This window comes from Podarcis filfolensis (assembly GCF_964270895.1).
Source record: "Podarcis filfolensis genome assembly, chromosome: 7".
Taxonomy (NCBI): domain Eukaryota; kingdom Metazoa; phylum Chordata; class Lepidosauria; order Squamata; family Lacertidae; genus Podarcis; species Podarcis filfolensis.
Genome location: NC_139603.1, coordinates 62,123,795 through 62,146,173, shown reverse-complemented (window position 1 = coordinate 62,146,173; position 22,379 = coordinate 62,123,795). Strand labels below are relative to the sequence as shown.

General features: G+C 42.3%; 1 protein-coding gene across 5 annotated transcripts in view; it reads left to right on the top strand.

Moving 5' to 3' along the window:
* The first annotated feature begins 282 nt into the window (after positions 1-282).
* PAG1 (phosphoprotein membrane anchor with glycosphingolipid microdomains 1) overlaps positions 283-22,379 on the top strand; it is a 96,598-nt gene continuing 74,501 nt past the window's right edge. For 4 of the 5 annotated variants that reach the window (XM_083623381.1, XM_083623377.1, XM_083623378.1 and 1 more), the window contains exon 1: positions 284-1,493. The gene's annotated coding sequence lies outside the window, so the exon portion shown is untranslated. Of the gene's footprint in view, positions 1,494-22,379 lie in introns of all 5 variants that reach the window. The other variant, XM_083623380.1, reaches the window with a different exon arrangement.

Below are 22,379 nucleotides of genomic sequence, written 5' to 3'. Positions count from 1 at the left end.
CTCGTCCTCTGTTGTCCTCTTCTCCTTGTGTCCTCCATCTTTCCCAACATCAGGGTCTTTTCCAGGGAGTCTTCTCTTCTCATGAGGTGGCCAAAGTATTGGAGCCTCAGCTTCAGGATCTGTCCTTCCAGTAAGCACTCAGGGCTCATTTCGTTCAGAATGGACAGGTTTGGTCTTCTTGCAGTCCATGGGACTCTCAAGGGTCTCCTCCAGCACCATAATTCAAAAGCAATTTAGGTAGACTGCAGTAATCCATATGTTCTCTTGAGGCACGGTGCAATCTAGATCTCCATTGACTTCACGTCACTCGGGGACGCAGCACTGCCCGGCTGGGATCGCCCCCGCTCTATTTAATCACCTAAGTGTACAGTATAAAGAGAATAATGCCTAAAAGCACGTGACCCTGGATTATCCCCAGGTCACCACGACGCCCCCGACGTCTCGCCCCACTGACCCACTAAATGCCGCCGCCGCTCTCGTCTGCCAGGCTGAGGACCTGGCAATCCCTTCGGTGTGCGTGTGTGTGCGTGTACCTGCCTCGCTCTCGTCAGACGAGCTCTCTTTGCCCACCGCCCTCCCACAGCAACAGCAGCACGTCTCTGGAAAGCACCGGGCATTGTGAACGTTGACCCGAGTGAAAGTTGAGGAGAGGGTCAGCGCTCCTCCTCCTCCGCGCACGTCTGAACGCGGCGACTCGCGTTATCGAAGGCGACACGGTGCAGCGTGAGGGGGCAGGTGAGTGGAGAGGGAGAGGAAAGCAGGCAGGACACCAGCGAGAAAGAGAGAGAGAGCAGGGGCCGGCTAAGCTGCGGGCCGGGGAATCACACAGAATCCTCTCGGGGGGGGGGGCAGAAAGGTGCCTGCAGCCTCGGCTGGAATGCCTCCTCCCTCGCCATTTGGCCGCCGCCAGCAGCGCCTGTGGTGTTGAGCCTCGCCGAGCTGGGCTCATGCGCATTGCCGGCGATGCTCGCGCGCTGCCCTCTCCGGCGCCACTTCTGCTCCTCCTCTCGCTGCTGCTGTTTCTCTCTCTCTCTCTCTCTCCTCCTCGCCTGTGTGAGGGACTCCCTGAACTAGAAGCTGCTCGCTCTGGGGCTGCCTCTTTCTCCCTCAGCCCTGCGCCTCCCTCGCCACCGGGAAGCCTTTTTTGTGTTTGTTCTTTGCGACGTATTGCTTCCCCCTCCCTCCCTCCCTTGCGCTTTCCCACGCGCACCACCTCCCTGTCTGCGCTCCCCATTCTTCTCTTCTCTTCTAAGCCAAGCTGAGGAGAAGGAAAGTGGGGCGCTGTGGGCTCGACGCTGCTGCCAGGACCGGCTCGTTTGGACTCGGCGCCTCAGCCGGCTGCCTTTCGGAGCGTGGGGTCCTCACTCAGCCTTAGAGCTGCAGTGCGCGAAGCCGCCGGCGGGGGCGCGGCACCTGGAAGGATCAGAAAAAGCTCCCCAGCTCCAAAGAGAGGGAAGACTCTGCCGCCACTGCCCGGGGGACCTGCCTCTCTGGTAAGTGGAGAAAAAAAGGGTCGCAGCCTTGACTGTGTGATGCGGGAGAAACTGCAACGCTGAACTCTTCGTGAAAAGCCGAAAGTGTAGGGGAGAGAGGAGGTGGTGCTGGTGCCTAGCGGCGGATAGCCAGCAGTGTGGACAATGCACTCTGCAGATGCTCAGAGGCACTGCTTTTTTCCCTTACGATGGTTTGGCAGACGTGACTCTGTCGGTGAATATAGGGACCCAGGAATGGATCTCTGCTGAAATTAAAGCCCTAAAACAGGTGGAAGGGGAGATAATGTCAACTTTCAAGGGTGGGCTGAGCTCCTAAATGGAGGGTGGGAGGGATAAAGAGCAGTACTCTGAGAGGCAGGAGGAGAGCACAAATAGCCTGGGAATAACAGACTGATAAAAGATCCACAGTGCACTTCATTCCTAAGGAATCTCACGGATTTGCCATTTCTGCTGCGTGATAATGTTTCTAAACCAGTGTTTAGGGGACCTGCAGCTTTTAGGCTGTGATTCAAAGAGCAGGTGCAGCCTTATCCTAGTTATACTTTTTGAGAAGCATCTCCCACGATATTAAGCGGCATTTGCGGTCCCAAGTCAGCCTGCCTCGGACTGCAGCAGCATTACTTGGACTGAAGAAAGTTCCATGGAAATAACTGCGACAGCTTGCAAGTTAGAAGTGTTTTAGGATTGTGGTGCTGGGTAATCAACATCAGCTAGCGTTTGTGGTAGCAGCAGGCTGTGTGTGACTATGTGTAGCGGTTTTATGTTCCATCTCAGCTCGGTTTTATGTTCCATCTCAGCTCGCTGGGTGGTCTAGGGCAAATCTCAGTTTAAATTAAAGTGAAGGAAGGGATAAATGAGATAAGAATTGTAAACATACTTGTGGCTGAGAGGCACTTTGGAATGTGGAATAATAATATTGCAGTGAGCAGGGCAGCTGTAGTCAAGGGGAGAGAAGCAGGCTGCAAAGCTATTTTCATTTACCAGGAATTCAACTCAGGGAGGCTTACTTTTGAGTAGGCATGGACAGGATTCCACTGGATGAGAGGCATGCATGGCACAATATCTACAGAAACTAGCTGACCAACCTCAGATCGCTTGGTCTCATAGTCTCTGTTTTTGTTTAGGTGCCAAAAATTAGCATCAAAATTCTAAAATCAGATTGCATCCTTTAAGCTTTCCAAGTTTGCATTCTTACTTGGAAGTAGCAACATGAGAGGTCTAGCAGTAGTGGTTATGCATTGGGGTGTCAGCTGTTTGATAGCAGTTTTTGTCTGTGATCTCATGCAATGCAATCAGCTTCAATGGAACTATCTCTGAGTAGTTTGTCAGTTGCGATACAAGCAGCTGGGGTCTGTAGTGACATTTAAACTGGGAAGTTGGGATGGGGCGGAGACTTCATTAGTAAGGACAAAAATCCATACTGAAGCAAGAAAAGGAGCATGTGATGAGAATAAGTGGGTGTACATAGCCAGCCTGTGCAATTTACTCTAGCACTGTGGGATTATTCACTTCCAGATTATCTGATCATAGATCATGTGGCACCTAATGGATTGCTGCCAAGTCTGAATAACCAGTTGCAAAGGAGCTCTCCTTGTTCTGGTGTTTTCTATACCAGTCTCTTCCATTTTACATTTTTGTTAACTAATCCCAAGTGTGCTCAGGATTTTGGGGTGGTGGAGAAATTTGATTCAGTTTGCATTCAAAGGCAAATTTGCCCAATTTCTAAAACAATATGCAAACTGAAACACAACAATCCTTCCAAATTTGTGTCATTTGTGTTGTGGGCTGGCTGAGTTCGAATGATGCGGAATGGGGTGCAGAGTTTGCTGAGGACCCAGGGGAAGGCTCCAGCAGGGACCAGAGATCTGCTGGAATTGGAGCAACTTGATAGTGAGGATTTTTTTTGGGGGGGGGGGAGAGTCCCTTCAACTTGGTCTCTCACCTTACCTGACTCCATGATGAGAGCCATGAACCCCACCTCCTTCTCCTTCTCCATCCCCATCTTCCTCTTCACAGCCTTCAGCATTTTGGTGCCTGTTGTGCCACCTGCCCTGGTGCTGTCAGATGCTCACCCATTTCTCAGGGGGCAGAGACACCAAGAGGTACCAGAGAAGGAGAGAACAGATGGTTCCACCTACTAGGCATAGTGAGAAATTGTAGTAAGACTTGCTGCACTAAGTTGAGCCTGCCCCATTTCTCTATATGGGATATCAAGGGTGTGTTTCAGTGCTGGATCAACATCTGAAACTCTGGGAGTTAGATATTTGTTGTTGAAATCAATTATGTGTGTTGCCTGAAGTGCCGTAAGCTAGTGATTTGCATATGTACTGCAGCAGTCTGAACATTACACAGAATCCTCCTTTGAGCCTTCATTCTTCAGCAAGGACAATTTGTACTTCTTTAAATTTTGCAGTGCATCTCTCCAGCCATATACACAAAAATGTGTATACTACAGTGTGCAAATAAATGCACAGCATTGTGAATTTGAGGGGTGGGGATAGGCTGTATGTCTGTCCAGTTTCTGGATCCAGCAGGGGTTCAAATTGCCAAGTAAGCTTATTGGTAATGGCCCAAGTATGGGTCATTAAGGTAACAAAGGAAGTGGCTCTGTGCCAAAGGACAAATGGGGGGACTCTAGTCCCTCAAACGTCTGTTAGTTAGAATGAAAGAACTGTGTTGTGTTTGTGAACTAGAAGCTGCAGGCTGGGCAGCTGAGAGACAGAGGCATGCCATGCCTGGTTTCTGCTTGAATCCAAGGTTGTGACTATGGGAGAAGTCTCTGCTGTCCCTCATTCTGAGGTAACCAAACCCTAGGTAAGTGCCTGGAACCTCTGGAATCTCACACCACTTGGAGATTGGGGCAGCATGCAACAATATATTAATGGGGGAAAAAATTAATGCATTATGTTAGGGAAAAATGTATATACAAATATATATAGTAAAAAAAAGTTGCAAAAATGCAGAGAAATTTTCATTAAAAGTTTTTTTTTTAAAAGCTAATGAGGAAATCTGGAGAACTGGACCTAAAGACTGGAAAAACGAGAATCTGAGAGAAACAGAAATTGACCTGTTTTGTCCCTCCCTAACTAGGATTTCCATTTCCTACTCAGTCCAAATTAGTGTGCACACTTGGAATTTGACACAGATTAAAACATCGCATCGTGGCTTGCACTTCTAACCATGGTTGTGTGTGTTGTATGCACTGAGCCAGTGAGTTGACGGAAAGATACATTTGCCATGTATTGACCATCATCTGTTTGTATCTAACCAGCACATACAGTTGCTGCTAGGAAGCATTTCCACTTTCCCTCTCAGCTGCATTCCCTCACATGTTTCTTTCCAAGGTTAAGTTCCATGAGGCGCAGGGGATTGCCACTGGAAGAATGTTGCTCCTCTCTGTGTGCACATGAGTAGAGCCACTTCCCCTTCTGATGTGGAGGCATATGTGTGCATGTGGAGGCCTCCATGGTAAATAATCCACTGTTATTTGAGGGGCAAACTCTTAGCAACTCATGCAACGGAAAAGCTTTTCAGCTGCACAGCACTAATAGACCTAATTATCTATACACACAGCCAGTGATTTATAAGTGGTTGAACTGTAATGCTTTGAATAGTAGAGCTCTTTGACCTTTCATTCTGATCTGTCACCCAGGGATCTGGCTATAAGCACAGTAATATATCATCAGTGATGCTGAATACTTGAACTGATTAAATATGTAACACCGAGCAACTGCACAACAAAAGCAGGAAAACACTTGTTTCTTGTTATATATATATTTAATTTAAAAAATACATTTTGTAGTTAATGCCATAGCATCATTTTGATCTGCTTGGGGTTTCTCTCTGTGTTTTTTTTTCATCTTGTGGAATATTATTTGCTATTTCCACTTGATAATGGTGAAAGTCTTATGAGTACACCTTAATAACCTTGTATCACATTGGGATTCTGCCAATGCAAAGTGTTGTCAGGATAACAGCCCTGGGACCAAGCAAACATAGTGGTGAAGTAGTGGTATAATACTATCACGAAACTGTACCTCTAAGGATGCACAACGGTTCCTTTCATGTGTACCTGCTGCAGCCTAGTCTTTTGCAGCGACTTATGTGGTCAAGCAATTCAAAACATCACGCTCAAAATACTGGTTTCATAGCATTGCAAGCAACTGTTCTTAGGATCAAGACAGTGTTCCCCTTTACTGTACAGTGGTACCTCTGGTTACGAACTTAATTCGTTCCAGAGGTCCGTTCTCAACTCGAAACTGTTCTTAACCTGAGGCGCGCTTTTGCTAATGGGGCCTCCCACTGTGCCTCTGGCACGCAATCCCAGGGCACAGTTCGCAACCAGGAGCATCTACTTCTGGGTTAGCAGAGCTCGTAAGCATTCGCAAGGAGGACAGTTCGTAACCAGAGGTATTACTGTACTCAGCCGTAGACATGCTGCATTTTTGTTGTTGCCATAGTGTTCTAGCAATAGCTTTTAAAGCTTCTCTTGCCTAGGCAAGGATATATTTTGGAGAATGTCCAATGTCTTTAACAACTCTCCATTTTATTTATTTAATTAGTGTTTGTCATTACGATTAATATGTGTATTAAAAGCGGTCCCAGAAGATTTTTATTCTAGCGGTCTATAACCATACATACTTAGTTCTAGTCAGTAATAAAATAGAACTAAAAATGGAGGAAAGAAAACATTTTCCATGTGAAGCCATTATTCCTATGGTTTACAAGTCCATGCAGTTCAGGAAAACACAATATTAAACTGATAAAAGTCTTGGTTACTTTCAGCTCTGTAAGCAGAATTGGCTACACCTGAAGTTCTAGAATATAAACACCTGAATCCTAAATGTTCCCTTCAGAGCATTGCTGTGCAACCAGCTGTCAATAGATCTTGCAAAGAATGTGAGCCAAAGTAAGTCACAAGAACTGCTTGCATGACTAAAAAGCTAGAAAGATCTTTTTAATCCAAAAAAATGCACATAAATGGTTTTCTCTAATTCCTTTTGTAAAAAAAAAATCATATAATGAAAAATTAATCTGCAGCCTAGTTCTTAATGCATCTCAAAACCCAGTGCTCTGCATAAATCTAATTGCAAGGCGTTTTAATGACAATGTGGGGGCAGGGACAGGGTTAGTTCCTGCATCAGTTTCCCAAGGACTCCATTAAGTAATCTAAGCTCCACATTTAACCAGCCATTAAAATGATTTTAATTTGGTAGACGGCACCATCTGGAGTCTGCCTTTTAAGGGGAAAACAATTCATAATGTAAGGAGAAAATATTAAGAGAGTTGTGATTTTGTTTTGCTCCAACAAGAGGCTTCCACTGAAATCTCTTTATTGGCTGTGGGTGCTGTTTGTTCCCAGGAAATCACACCATTCACACATCAGAATGTTAAGAAAACCTGGACACTAGAACAATTGGAAAATTGCAAGGGGAAATCGTATTCCTTGATTTTTTCTGTTAGAAGTGGCAGGCAACAGTTTCTTTAGGCCACATTTAAAAGAAGCCAGTGCATCATTTTGCTCATTTCAGGGGAAGTTGGTTCAAAATAGGTGAATTTAGGACCACAGCTGATGATCAGTAGTCATGTTTCCTTCAAGTCCGCATAGCTATCATTGCAGACATTTTTTCTGAGTGTCCTTTTTACTTGGCAATATGTTTATGATATTTGGTGTATGCTTTATTTTCATCAATAATAAAATAAAAGTTTGGAGAAAAGAGAGGAAAATATTTTCCATGTGAAGTCACAGAAATCCTTTTGTTTGTTTGTTTATAAGTCCATGCACTTCAGGACAACATGATAATAAACTGAGATAACTCTTGGTCACTTGTATCCCCGTAAGCTTACATTAACTGAAAGTCATTGCCACAAGTGTTTCTTTTTAAATACATTGTTTAGAATTGAAATTCCTTCACTGACATATAGGAGCGCAGCCTGTAGAAAATGTGTTTGGTCTGTTGAGTAGCTTTTGGATGATAAATTAGTAAAATAAGTGCACACAATGCAAATTCTCAGTCAAGTTTTGTTTCCTGAGGATCTGAAAAAAGGCACAAATAAAAAGAGACTGCTGGATCAGGCCAATGACCTATCTAGTCCAGAATCCTGTTCTCATAGCAGCCAACCAGATGCCTGTGGGAAACTTGCATTTTAAGCATAAGCAAATGTTACTGTCACGGTCCAGAGGTTTCTCAGTATGGCTTCCTATACTTATCACCCTCAGAAGTCTGTGAATATGCAACAGGGCTAGAGAATATTTTTCACTCAGCAACCCAGAGCTTCATCTCCCATCAACTCTGCAGGCCTGCTTTGATGGGTAGGCAGGGGTACACACTGGTCAATCATCTGATATTATGATCGACACCTGTCAAAGCTAGTTGTGGGTGCTTGGGAAGTATTGCGCAAGAGGCTTTGCTAGCCCTGTGCTTGGCACTTGGGAAGTGCTTTGAAGATAAAATCATTCATCTCTCTGCAGACCTTGATGTTTTGAGTGCAAATCCCACTTATAGGTGATGCAGACTGGTGGCAAGCTGGGCCAGAATGTTTCTGACCGTATGCCCTCTGGACCATAGCTGTCAACTGTTCCCTTTTTTAAAGGGAAATTCCCTTATTCCGAATAGGATTCCTCACAAGGAAAAGGAAAAGTTGACAGCTATGTTCTGGACCCTTGCCCTTCTGGGCTGATTAAAGCTATCAGAGGTGGGGTTGGTGATTGACCAGACTGGTGGCCACTTGAGTAACTTCAGGTGAAAATCCATGAAGGCTAGAGGTTCAGGGTAAATATGGGTGTAATTATTGCTTTATTGTAAGAGCTTCCCTCCCTCTCGCCAACCGTGCAGAAGATGCTGCTTTAAAAGTTGCCCGGGATTTATATTGTTGTAACAGAATGATGCAGGAAAGCACATTGTTTGCCTTTCAGGCTATGTGTATATACTGGAAGAAAATCTGTTTGTTTTATTTTAAGCTTTCTCCACTTCTTCATTCTGTGTATTGCAGGGCCTGTGTGTTCTTCAGGAGTCTCAAGTCTCAGACCTTACTTGTAGTCAGCTCCACTGATTAATTGGAATGCAAATTTTAATCTGTGATTAAAACTTCAGTCAATTAATTAAACTGACTGAAGTTTGGAGGCCTGGTGATCTGTACTACAAGGCAGTTCGTGCAAACTCCTTGTTCCAAGTATAGATATTTTACAAACCACTCTTTCTATTCTTAACTCTAGGAATTGGTGCCTCAGATCAGGAGTGAATGGGGGTTACAAACTGATACTTAATCCAGACAAGATGGAGGTCCATACAAGAATGCTGTCGATCTAGGTGAGGTAGTACATCTCCAAAAAAGCAGAAGAATACTCATTGATTCATCATGTTCCCCGAATGCTTAGATAGCTGTCATGGTTAGGAGTGCATTTTATCAACTTTAGCTGATATGCCAGCTGCAGCCTTTGGAGAAGGCAGACTTTGCTTGAGCAAAGCATCCATGCTTTAATTATATCAATGCTTGATTACTATAATGCACTCTATGTGGGTCTGCTTTCGAAGATGGCATGGAAGCTTCTGTTGGTCCCAAAGATAGCTGTTATACTTTTGTCTGGTGCTTGCAGGTCAGAGAATATAACTCCAATTTTATATCCAGTCATACATCAGCTCCACTATTTGCTTCCAGGCCCAGTTCAAAATGCTGATTTAAAGCCCTAAACAGTTTAGGAGGGCGTTACTTTTGAGACCTCTTTCTCCTATATAAATGTGAAGGACGAGCCCTTTATTTCTGGCAGCGGTGTGACACTGGAATGGTCTCCCAAATTAAATTTGCCAGGTTGCCTCTTTATGTGTCTTTCACCAGAAAGTAGCACACTTTTAATGAACTTTTACTCTTACTAGTTTTTTCTTACCCTTACTGCTGGAAGGGTGTGTGTGTGTGTGTGTGTGTGTGTGTGTGTTTTAGTTGTATTATGTTCTTTGTTTTTAGAAGCTGGCTGCTGTACTTGCATTTTTATTGATTTTGCTGTATGCCAATCTGGGCATCTTTTTGATAGATGGGTGAGATATAACAAATTAATTTTATTTACTTCTTAATTTATTTTAAAAAATTAGAAGAATTTCATGCATAAAGGTTTTGCAAAAAAAAACACCCCACACATCATAAAACTCTTTTACCATTACTGCAACAATTCTCGATGCCAAATTTGTTTTATTATAAAATAACTAGCAGCAGATGATTCTATCTTCTGATCAACTATCCTGAGTATTAACTAAGGAAGCTTCTTACGAAAGCTTGTTAAAAGTCTGTATGTGTCAGTAATTCCAATTATGCACACATTAGCCAGTTTAGAAATGGAGAAAGCACTTACAGCTCTATTCAGAATGTGAGCTTCTAAATTATGTATGGTCTATTATTTTTTCCCCCAAGGAAAAAGTCAGGTTGCCTTGGGTGCTTTGCCTTGCCAGATAAGGGCTAGAAAAGACTTGGATCCCGATAACTTTGTGATACAGATAAGAATTTTTAGTGTCGGTGGCATTGTCAAATCCTATATAGGCTTTCCTGACAGCCTGAGATTGTATATAAAATGACACTTGTGCATGGTGATCCTTCAGCCTTTCATGTTTCTCTTTTGTGTAGATAAGCTTTCAAATCTCCATCCTCAGTGTCAGTCAATGATAGCTTTAAATATAATCTGACTTCCTGGAATAAAGATACAAACATGATTTAAAAACCCATTTGTTTGTGACAAAGGGAATACAGATATTTGTAACAAAATGCATAGACTGCAGCCTGCCATCCATTTAGTTTAAGTGCTTACTTGTAAGCGCCTTGGGTACCATTAATTTCAGTGGGACTATTTGGGCATAAATGCTTGTAGATGATGATGATGGCACTATAATGGTAATGGGAACATGTCACACTTCACAGTCAGTCAAGGCTTATAGTTGGACCATCGTAGTATGGCAGTGGTTGCAGAACCTTCTTCCCTGACACCTATGATCCCCTAGCAAGTGGATTGTAGTGCATGTGTGTATGTCTGCAAAAGGCTGGAACTGGAGGGGAGGAGGAAACCATGTATGTGTAAAAAAGGGGGTGTGAGTTAATGAGTTTAACCCCAAATGCAGCAGCATTTGAAAAGAACTCTAAGCTGGTAACTGGAATTGCCTCTAAAGTAAAATGTGCATTTAATAGAAATCTTTGGGAACACAGAAGAAAATAGAGACGACACCATAGGCCGTTTTTATGAGATACCCTTTATTTGATCTTGTTACATTTATATGACACCAATTCCATTGGCTCCCAGTTTGTTTCTGGAACCAGTTCTGATTCTCACCTTTTAAAGCTCTAAAAGATTTGCAATTTGGATACCTCCAGAACCACCTCCCGTCACATGAACCTGTACCCTCTTGTTATGGTCCTTGGGGATGGTCTTGCTCCATGTGCCTCCACTGTGTGAAGTGAGGAGAATAGAGACACATTGCCAGGCCCTTTCATTGGTGGTCTGTCCCATGAGGTCTCACAGACTACTTCTCTAAACACATTTAAAGCATCAAAAAAGACATTGTTTAGAAAAGCTTTCTGAATTGAGTTATCTACAGGTTTAATGTCTGTTAACTTGGCTGCTTGTATTTATTACTATACTGCTGTCCTGCTGATTTGTTTTATGGTTTGCTGGTTTTTATTGCTTTAGAATCTTATTGATAGCTGCTGTAATCTAGCATCCCTATAGGATGTAAAGTATGGGGTATATAACCTTTTAAATAAAACTTTTTGCAAAACAACAAAGCATTCCCATTCTTTGATAAAAGAGAAATTTAGTACTTGGACAGATTCTCACATGCTTGCATCCAATATATATTCCACAGTTCATACATTTAGCAAGAAATGCTACTGTACTGAATGTGGATCTGCTTCTTTCTCTTCTGAGCCATATCTACTAGATGATCCATTTAGGGCACGCATAACCCCTGAGTTATAACAGCGGCATTGTTTGCTAGTTTGCTTCTGTGCCCAGTTCAAGGTGCTCATGTTAGTGTTTAAAGCTTTAGATAACCTAGGCCACAAATATCCGAAAGACTGTCTCCTTTATGGACCCTTTAGGAAAGAGGAGGCCTTCTTGATAGTTTCACTGCTCCTAGAAACTTGAGAGCTAACAGCTCAGGACAGAACATTCTTTGTGGCAGCCCCTAAACTATAAACATCTCTCCCCACAGAGAGAGAGAAGATGCATCTAGCATCTTCATCATGTAGTCTTCCTTGTATGCTGAAGGCACACTTCTTTACCTTGACCTTTGATATCAATGATACATAGTTATAATTTGGGACACACTTTATACTTTTGACCATAATCTGTTTTAACTGATTTTAATGCTGTAAAATAATTGTAAGCCACTTTGGCAAGGCATCTGTCTTATTCTTACCAACCTTCCTGAGAACTTCAGTTACAACATCAGCACAGAAGTGGGGGAAATAATTCAACTGAATTGGTGAAATCTTGTGAGGGATCCCAGAAGTGAATTTCCTTAAGAAACCCGCATCCCATACCATTTAGTGCTTTAAAGGCTAAAACCTGCCCAGAACTGAACCCAGAAAACCTATTGAAGCTTGCACAAAACTGGCATAATATGATCTGTCATATGTCATGGTTGCAGACAGCAGTCTGGTGGTTGCTGCAGTCTGACTTGAGTGATAGAGAGTGGTGGAAAAAATGGGAATTGCTCTTCTGGATATTTCATGATGGTATTTATAAAATATTCATGACTTTTGATTTGAGGCATGTTTCCTTCCTTCCCTATCTTGTGGAACTGAAGAGCGTGAGTTACCTTAAATTACCCATATGACTTGTCTCATGAGTCGCTGTGCAAATTCCTGTTTCTCTCCTTTGGTTTGGACCTTGCTGATAAATGTGATTGTTTGCAGAGACTTATTTTTGCAGACGCATATGTTCGAGCTGGGGAAAATAAATGTTATATCTTCTGGAAATGTTCCAGAGCAGGCATTCTGTCACGCTATTGATTATGGCACAGTTTTGTGGCATCTTCAAGAGTAGGACAGTTTTCTGCTTGCAATTGGTTCCAAATCTGGAAAGCCGTCTTATACAGTACCTACTTGGGATAATGAATAAATCCCCTATCATCTACATAAGCCTTCAAGACCAACAGATTTATTGTAACATAAACTTGTGTAGATCAGAGTTCAAGTGGACAAAAGCATGTGTAGAAATACCTATCTGTTGATCTTGGAGATGCTGCAATACTATGTTCTTTTTGTTTGTCTTTGTTTTCCTGTTGCAAGAGACTAATATAACTACCTCTCTGGAATGAACAGCTGTGGTATTTTCACCCTTTTAAACCCATTCTGTCCTTTAAAACTGCCACTAAAATGAACACTTCAGAAATCTTGACTTTAGGGTACACACTGTTCACCCACTATCTGTATTATAAATAATCATGTGAGAGCAAAGCAGCAGATGTTGATTAGAAAAGGCTATTTTCCACTAGCCCTCCTCTTCAAGATGACGATACCTAAGGAAAATTACTGTGATGAAATCCCATGTGTGTGCAGATTGGATTATTCCCTTTCTCTAAATGAAAATTTTAAAGAATGACAGAAATCTGTCCTAGGAATGAAATATCAGGCTGACAATCTAATCTAGGAACAAAATATCTTCATAGCTCCTAGAATAGTCGGAACTTTTGTATTTTCTCCCAAAGTGCTGGAAAGGTTACAGTGATTTTTCATTCTGTTATTTAAATAGGTATCACAGAAACTTTATCTTGCATCCAGCATAGTGTTTTCAAGTGCAGTTTTTGTAAGATTTACATAGTTCTGTAAGTACTCAAGTGAGGGCTGCTTCTCCTGCTCCTCCTCCTCCTCTTCCTCCTCCTCCTCTCTTCTCTCTCTCTCTCCTCATCTGTACTATACAGTGGTACCTCGGGTTACATACGCTTCAGGTTACAGATTCTGCTAACCCAGAAATAGTGCTTTAGGTTAAGAACTTTGCTTCAGGATGAGAACAGAAATCGGGCTCCGGCGGCGCAGCAGCAGCGGGAGGCCCCATTAGCTAAAGTGGTGCTTCAGGTTAAGAACAGTTTCAGGTTAAGTACGGACCTCCGGAACGAATTAAGTACTTAACCTGAGGTACCACTGTACATTTTTCTCTCTGTGTACACATATGTAACTTAAACACTTTCACATTTAAGCATAATTTCCTCCCTCTCTTTAACCCTACCTTTGTTAGGTGAAATCCTAATTATAATTGTCAATGCTAACTTTTTTGGCCTTTCATGGTGATAGTATATTTACAGCAAACATAAGAGCAACACAAGTTTGTGTGACAGAACAACATTCAGTGGCAAAATGGCTGCTCTCAGTGCATGCCCAAAAATTCCACTGTGTCCCGGAATCCTGGAATCCTTATGTGTTCTATGTGATGGTGACAGTGTTTTGATGAGACACATCTTATACTGGTGATAAAATGCAAACATTCCTGGATTCCCGCCCCCCCCCCAACGATTGCTAAGTCAGCTATTTTAATGACTACTTTCTAGGTCTCAGAAAGACAGAAATTATAGAGTAGCTTTGTCTCTGTAAGCGTCTGTTCTAGTGATGCAAGTCAGATAAGCTGCATTGAGAAACATTTATAAAGCTATCGCTGCTCCTTTGTAACAGATAATAATTCAAGCTAGCTTTACCTCAGCACAGCTGAGACAGCTATAGATAGCTTAGGAATGAAATGTTATCAATAATAGATGGTGTATTTTATGTTCCCTGACACATGGTAGTTGGGGTGCTCCATGTATCATTCCTGGATGAAATGTAAATATTCACTTACTGTCCAACTTCATTCCTTTTGCTGTTGCTGCATTCTTTTGCCATATTTGTCCATTTGCTTTTGCTAAGCTTTATGTAGCTGGGGATATAGTTCATTTTATTCTTGTGATGCCTTAAAGAAATTGCCTGTGAGCTAAGCAACTTGATTTTACTAAAGCAACTTTGTTTTGCTACTCTTTCTGGTTGATGATGCATTAATCTGTTACATTGTGGTGTTTTTCTTTCTTTCTTTCCTTTCTTAACATTCTAGCAACTGTTTTTATTATTTCTATACTATGAGAAACTAGAGCAATGGTATATTGCATCCATCCCTGCTGATTACATGGGGTAGCTTATCTGTTAAATCCAAAACTGGTCTAATGGGAATATTGTGTGTTGCCACATTTCATTTTCAGAGAATTTTAATGCGGATTCTGTTTCACAATGCCAAACAGCTTTCCCTCATCCATTAGTTTGAGAAGGTATGGGGGAGGAATGGGGACTCTGTCAGGAGGATTAAAAAATAGTAACAACTACCAGCCTGAGGGTTGCAATATCTCCTAAATGTTGTGTCTTCTTGAGTTCATTCAGTTGATAAATATGAGGGGCATCATTCTTCTATTGTGCTCATTTGTAGTGCAGGTGTCTAAGGATCAGAGTTACATGTAGCTGACCCCCTAGCATATTATTTTAGCAGAAAGTGGCTTTTGTAGCTGTGATTAATAGTGGAGGAAGGGCAAATAAGAACAAACTGGCTGGTGCTGATGGGAAAACATTTGGAAGGCCCTACTTTGGTGAAAGCTGATATATAATGAAGTAATGGCACTTTTAAGGGATGCGGGTGATGTGGTGGTTTAGATCACTGTGCCACTTGGACTTGCTGATCTGAAGGTTGCGGTTCGAGGCCCCGCGACAGGGTGAGCTCCCGTTGTTCGGTCCCAGCTCCTGCCAACCTAGCAGTTCGAAAGCATGCAGTGCAAGTAGATAAATAGGTACCGGTCTGGCGGGAAGGTAAACGGCGTTTCCTGTGCTGCTCTGGCTTCGCCAGAAGTGGCTTAGTCATGCTGGCCACATGACCCAGAAAAACTGTCTGCAGAATCACACAAATGCCTGCTCCCTTGGCCTGTAAAGTAAGATGAGTGCCGCAACCCCAGAGTCATTCACGACTGGACTTAACTGTCAGGGGCCCCTTTACCTAATGGCACTTCTACTGATGTGACAGTCAAAGTTCTAGGGTGTAGTTACCCTGTAGCTGCCCAATGGATGTGGGATACTGTGAAAATATTTAATGATGTATTGTTCTTAATTTTGTCTGTAATCTGGTGTATGGAAAGGAAAGGAAAGGAAGTTATTTCTGACTCCAAGCAAGTTTTCCAAAAGAGAGTGGTGTACTTTCTGAGTTCAAATCATTCATGTATGATTTTGCTTAAAGGGGAGGTTTAAGAAAATCCTGTCATTTTCATGGAGGAATTGTTTTTCTCAAGCCAAAATATTGTAGAGCAAGGACACGTGAGTCCTACTGAAACAACACAAGTGATTTTTCATGTATGTCAGAAACTGCTTGTTAAGTTAAAAATTTGCAGTTATTTTTTTTAGCTCTTTGAAATGTACTGGAATGACTTGTCTCCAATGCCTTGCCTTTTATATTTGCTGGAGGGAAAAGCACAAAATGGCAGTTTAATACGCATCTAAGATATGTGTTTGAACTACATCTAAGCAACAAACAGTAGAAGGGGAATGTTCATGGTGCTCCCATCTGGCTCAGGAGTTTTTATATTAGTTCTGTGTGATCTGTTTTGCAACAGATGGAGAGTCACACTAGGAGGAGTTATGAGACGCCTCTGAATGTAAAAGGCCTGAAATAATTACAGTGAGCTATTGCTCAAACACCTATTCCTTTCAGTATGGCAGGTGATGATGTTGATATGTGTGAAACAGCTGACTTCCCCAGCTCTAATCAAAACACACATGCCAGGTTTTCTTTGCTGTTTAGATGTGATCCACCTTCCCCTGCCCCCAATATGATGATACAAAGGGGCAAAAGCAATCTGTGCTTCCTTAATAAAATAGCATAGCATTTGTGTCACCCCCCCCAATATATGCACTTATGTGGTCTCACTCCATGTGAATAATTGTTACTAAGTATGCTTTTTCAGCTATAAATGGAGAACTGATCTGTATATACATGTTGCATGGTAAGGAAATATAAGGTAATCAGTTGTGGTGTTGACAGTATTGCTCTATTTTATAATGCAATTCCTAGACCATATAAACTAGATGTTGGAGTAAAAGATTGATGCATGTCCTGTTGAGATGCTATTGTTTAGAAGGATTTACTGCTTCTGTACTTAAGTTATTTAAAATAATGGGGGGTGGGGTAGAAGAGATCCTGAAGGAAATGTTGATAGGAAAAGCATCTCAGTGAGTGATTAAAAAACATGGTTCTTTAAACCAGTGGTAATCTCAGAATAAAAGAGAGAATTGTTAAAATACAATATACACATGTAAGATGAGTCTAGCTGAAGAGCTGCTGTGCTTTCAAAGCTCACCGAAAGAGCAGAACCTGTATTTCCAAAGCCTCATCTGTCTCCTAGGATGTGATCAGAATAGATGCCATTAAAGATCTAAACACACACACACAATCTCTTTCCCCCTGTTTATTCTGACACATTGCAGAATTGAAGCAGTACTTGAAAATTTTCCTATTACATAGATCAAGTTGGGGTTATTATTATTATTTATTAGACTTGCTAGTTGCTTGGTCATGCAGAGGTCTCCAAGCAACTTACAATATACTTAAAAACTGAAAAGGAAACACAGATACCTTGTAATATTAACATTGTAATACAGAAAATTCATAAAAGTATACACTGTAAATCAACCTGCCTCCAATGACAGCATTAGGGAGTTTTGGCACCATACTGTCTGCAAAAATAATTGTCTCAGTCCATCAAAAGCTTGACGAGGGAGAGGGGGAGAAATAGGCTTTTACCTGGTGCCAGAAAGATGTCAGTGTACTTCAGTGCAAAAACATTCCACAGATGAGGAGCCACAACTAAAGAGTCCCCCTCCAAGCTTCCCTCAAAGAAGGGACTTGGAGAAGGGCCTTAGACTCACCAAACTCTTTATGGCTCAGAACCCCAATATTTTCTGAACGCCACTCCCAGTATGAACCAACTTCACCCTTAGTTCTTATACTGGGAGTGGTGTTCAGAAGATATTGGGGTTCTGAGCCATAAAGAGTTTTGGTGAGTCAAAGCCAGCACTTAGAATTGGGCTTGAAAGCATACAGGATGCCTTGTTTAGATAGTGTCACCAGAACAGAGTTCTAATGCTGTATCTGAGGTGGGGGAGCCTGTACCCCATGGACTTAGAAGAAACCTGTGAGCTGTAATTGACCACTCTCATTCCTAACACTAAACCATCCTGTGATCCTCAGATGAAGGGCAGGTCCATTTGCCCTTCCCGGATGGGCAGCTTTGTGAGCAAGCCCATAGCTGCTCTTGCGTATTTTAGGCCAGATCTCTCCCAGCTGCCAAATTGACCAATGGTGGCAGGGCCTTATGGGCGTTCCCGTGGGTGCGGGTCAACTGCCCAATGAGCGGCAAGCTGCTGACGGCTCGATTGGTGGATAGGCATTGGGTAAGCTGAGATCTTGAGTGGATGGGAGGTTGTAGCCTTCGTATTCCCCTCCATGGGCAAGGGTATCCTGTTGAAAGGATCCGTGAGGAGTGGCTCCTGTCAGATGCCCAGATAGGGACCAGAGCCATTCCACCTCTCTGACAGGAACCACTTGGAGGATGCCCCAATTTGACATAGGTTGTAGGCCGTTCCCCATCAGTTGGCTTCACCCTTAGAGACACTGCCAGTAGACGGGCTAGAATGAAATATGGCCTATGGCCAAAGCCTACATATCTGTAACCAATAAAGTTGTGGCCTTATTTGATCCCATAAACCCAGCATACTGTGTACTGTCTAGTTATGTAATCCTCAAGGAACGGGATGGTCATGGGACCTTGACATGCAATATTGTATAACGAAAAATATGGGTGCTCTCTGGAAAAGCCCAGAATGCATTAATGTGACAGTATGGGGCTGTCCTGATTCCAATGAAATATTAGAACTTTACAATCAGCTTTAACCTGGGCCAGAGTTGAAAGCAGGACTGATCCCTCACCCCAGATGCTGAGCTAAGTACTAGAACCTCCAGGAGGGTAGTCTATTTGTAGCCCTTTTCACATGGAAGACTGTGCATGTTCCATCTACACTATTTGGAACCATTTCAAGAGGGTTTATTTAAAAATTTGATTTAATTTTGCAGAGTTGTTCATGTTTTATTGCAGTGCATAGCAAATGTCAGTGGAAGAGAAATGTAATTTTAATATGGGACTGAAGATAACACTCCAGTCTGTCTAGAGTACTATATTTCATCAATACAGAAGGTGCATTAATTGCAAATTTTATGAACTTATGCTAATGCAAGCTGGGGAGTTTTTGTTTTCTAAAAATATGGAGGGCACTATAAAATTACATTGATTTCTAAAGGAAGGCTACACTTGCCCTTAAATATTTTCTATTGAAATCACTAGGACTTTAAAGGTGCTTAGCTTTTGGATGATTATAAAAAAAAACCTTGTGGGGAAAAAAAACTTCACTGATGGAGTCTCAGGATGGAATGTGGGGTGATGCAACTTACATTTAAATGAGACTCCATTAAGTGCTGCAGCTCTTCTACATTCCATCTTGATCAGATGCAGACTCATTGGCTCCTGGAGAACTTGAACGCTTACCCACTATTGTGTTATATCTTGGTTGACCTAATAAAGGTATTGCCTTGATTTGGATTTTGGAAAAAAATGACTTGCTGTTTCTCCCCTTCTTCTTTCCCACTCCCACTCCCACTTTCCCCATTTCTACTAATTTACGTGCCAAGGTTTGTAAGAACCTCCCACTCTCTTGCCAGGAAGAAACATTTTTCAATATTATAGATCACTTTCAACATCAGAGCAACTTACAGAGGACTGCTCTGTGATTATTTATATAATTGCTTTTTTACTTTCTCTGGAGGTCAACCTGGGGGTCTGTTATATAGACATTTACAATTTATGGAGGCTCCTATTCTGAGCAATTAAATGCAGCAACAAAATTACATGTGGCTTTTATTGAACTTATCTTATGATTTAATATTCCTTCATGTGCTGTGTTAACTTACACTAAAAAAAGAAAGAAAGAAAACACTACTAAAGCTTAACATCAGCTTTTGAACACCACCACCAAGCCTTTTCACAAACACTTTAATCCTAAATATTTTGGCTGTAGTGCAGTGAAAATAATATATGTGCTTGCAAGCAATTGGACATAACACACACACCATAAATCGGGTCAAAAAGTCTGACCAGTTATAATCAAAAACAGTATGCAGTGCAGTATGGTACTGAGCAAAACGTTTTGGTGGAGTAGCTCTACTGCCATGCAAAGTTGTTCCATAGTTGTCTTGATCTTCACAAGTATTACATGGTGTCCCATTGGAAACAATAGAACACATTTCCACAAAAAAGCTTAAATTGAAAGAATCAAGCAAGTATTAACATGGGTGAGAGGGAATTTCAGACTATAATTTCTTGTACATTTGCTCTGACACTCCTCTCCTTCCAATGTTCTGGACGGTGTCAGGTTAGCCCCCCTTGGTATAAGAGTTAGAGGTGACCAGGGTAAGGATATGTGGATGAGGTCATTTCCTTACTACTCTGTATTCCTCAGTACTTTCACTATTTGTATCACATTTAAACAATTAACGTGTATAGCTAGCAAACATTGGTCCTAGGGGTATCAATATTCTGCATTTGCATTTTAATCATGTTACCCCCCTTCCTCTGGGGAGAAATATAGAAAGGTGTTGACCTCTACATTAGTACATCATTTACCCATGGAGGAGACCACGACCTACGCTTTTCTGTGGGTTTTGATCTGAGGCTCAAGTAAAGCTCTTGGTTTGCTAATTGAAAAAAAATGAAATTAGCGCATGGTTTTGTTATCAGAAACTAAAAAGCATTGTTGATGAAAGGAGCTTTTTTGTCTCCCACAAGGAGCTTAGCAGAAATCGCATTACAACCAAGAAGAAATGAATGCCTCTTATTTTCTGTTGAGATTTTGGGCAGGATTTCAGTGAAATGTGCTGAGTGTAAGAATGGCAAAGATCATTTCGTTTTGTGATATAGATATTGGGTTCTGACTTCAGAGCTGGTTGAGAACAGCCACCTTTATCAAAGTGACACATAGCTGTAGAGAAATTGCCTTGTACTTCACATCTTTCAATAAACGTGAAGGAGGAGTAAATAGCAAGGCCGGAAGGAAGTTGTTATGGGGCACAGCTGCAACAGCATCTGTCTGGAAGTGGTGAAAAGAAGAAATGACCAGATTCTGAAAAGGTGTGTGCATTTATTCAAAATATATGAAATGGCTGAAAATCATTGTTGTTGGTACTTGTGTCTCTTATATACAGTGAGCACAGCATGACAGCCTCCCCTCCACACACGAAAGGTCAATGTGCATTGATTTTATTTTTACAGGTTTTGCCTTTAAGGTGGTTGCTGGGACTTAATAAAGAGGTTCTGAAGTTGGTTGAGAGAAGACAACAGGGATTGTTCTGTGCCTGTCCCTAAGATGTCGGGATGCCACATAGGTGAGGAATGATAGGGCTTTGGAGGCAGGTTGGATTATGGACGTAGGCAGCTACTGTCTTCTCCACTCACATCTTGATTATACATGCCAGGTTAGCTTCCACAGCCTCAGTTAAATAATCAGTAAGAGATATGTTATTCTGCATTAACCTGGAATTCAAAAGCGGCACCCAGAGACTGGTAGGGCAGCCACCAAACCCGAGAGTGGGAGAAACTTTGAAACATGGCATATAGACATTAACCGTCTGAGCCAGGGTCCCTTTCCTGGACTACTTTCTATCAATACTCTATCAACATGAATAGGGGTTCATGACCACACTAATTCAGACCCACCAGCTTCCCCAATTTGATCCCATATACCAGGCCTCCGGCTCTCCAGATGTTTTGGACTACAATTCCCATCATCCCTGACCACTGGTCCTGTTAGCTAGGGATCATGGGAGTTGTAGGCAAAACATCTGGAGGGCTGCATGTTGGGGATGCCTGCCATATACTCAATCAGAGCAGGGCATAACCTACCAAAGCCTGTCTCCAGATATTCCATGCCCCCTTAATAAAACACAAATCCAGGCAAACCTCAAAACATCCAATCCCAGCAAAAATGTTGGAAGGGTGGCCTTTGAGTCAGCTTCCTGAAGTGGCTCCCCTTTGGTGCTGCCACTTTGGAGGCAGTACCTTCTGGACTGGGTCCAGCAGATCAGGATCCACCCCCTGGAAATAGGGTCCAGCCAGTCCCAGTTGTTAATCGGTCTGGGGGCAGGCTCTGGCTAATAACGTCAACATCTAAGTTCTGGACATGATGGAAAAGTTTGTCCCATTGTAATCATTCAGTTTTCTTTGTTTAGAAACAAGTCTCACGTGTTATCATATCAGTTGCCTGATCTTGCCAAGTAGATCTAAGCAATCATTGCCACATCAGCAGAACTGCTTCAGTAATGGAAAAAAATCTCCCCAATCTCTTACGGTCTGTTTGCTTGAGCTGCTGTAGCATGTCAGCTGCTGTTTTCTGCCTGCTTCTTGATAACACCTTTTTTCCAGGGTGTAAGGCTTTACGTTAGAGGCGCTTGTCAGGGAGCTCTATGGCAGTACATATATTTTGGGATGGGAGTACTGTGACATGTTCTAGTTGTAATCATAGGACCGTTTCTGTGCTTTGCGTTTTACCTGTTCTTTGGAAAGATTGCACTTACATTTCTTAGTGATCATGTTATATATCGCTCATTAGCCCCAGCCAGCATTGCTAACGGTCATGGATGATGGGAATTCTAGTCCAATATCTGGAGGGCCTCAGGTTCTCCACTCTTGCTCTAAAGAGTTGCTATGGTGTATGCATTAGGAGAAGGTCTGCCACGTGTTCTCGCAAGCGCATCTCTCCCCCTCCCCCTTACCCATTACCATTGCCATATTCATTTACAAA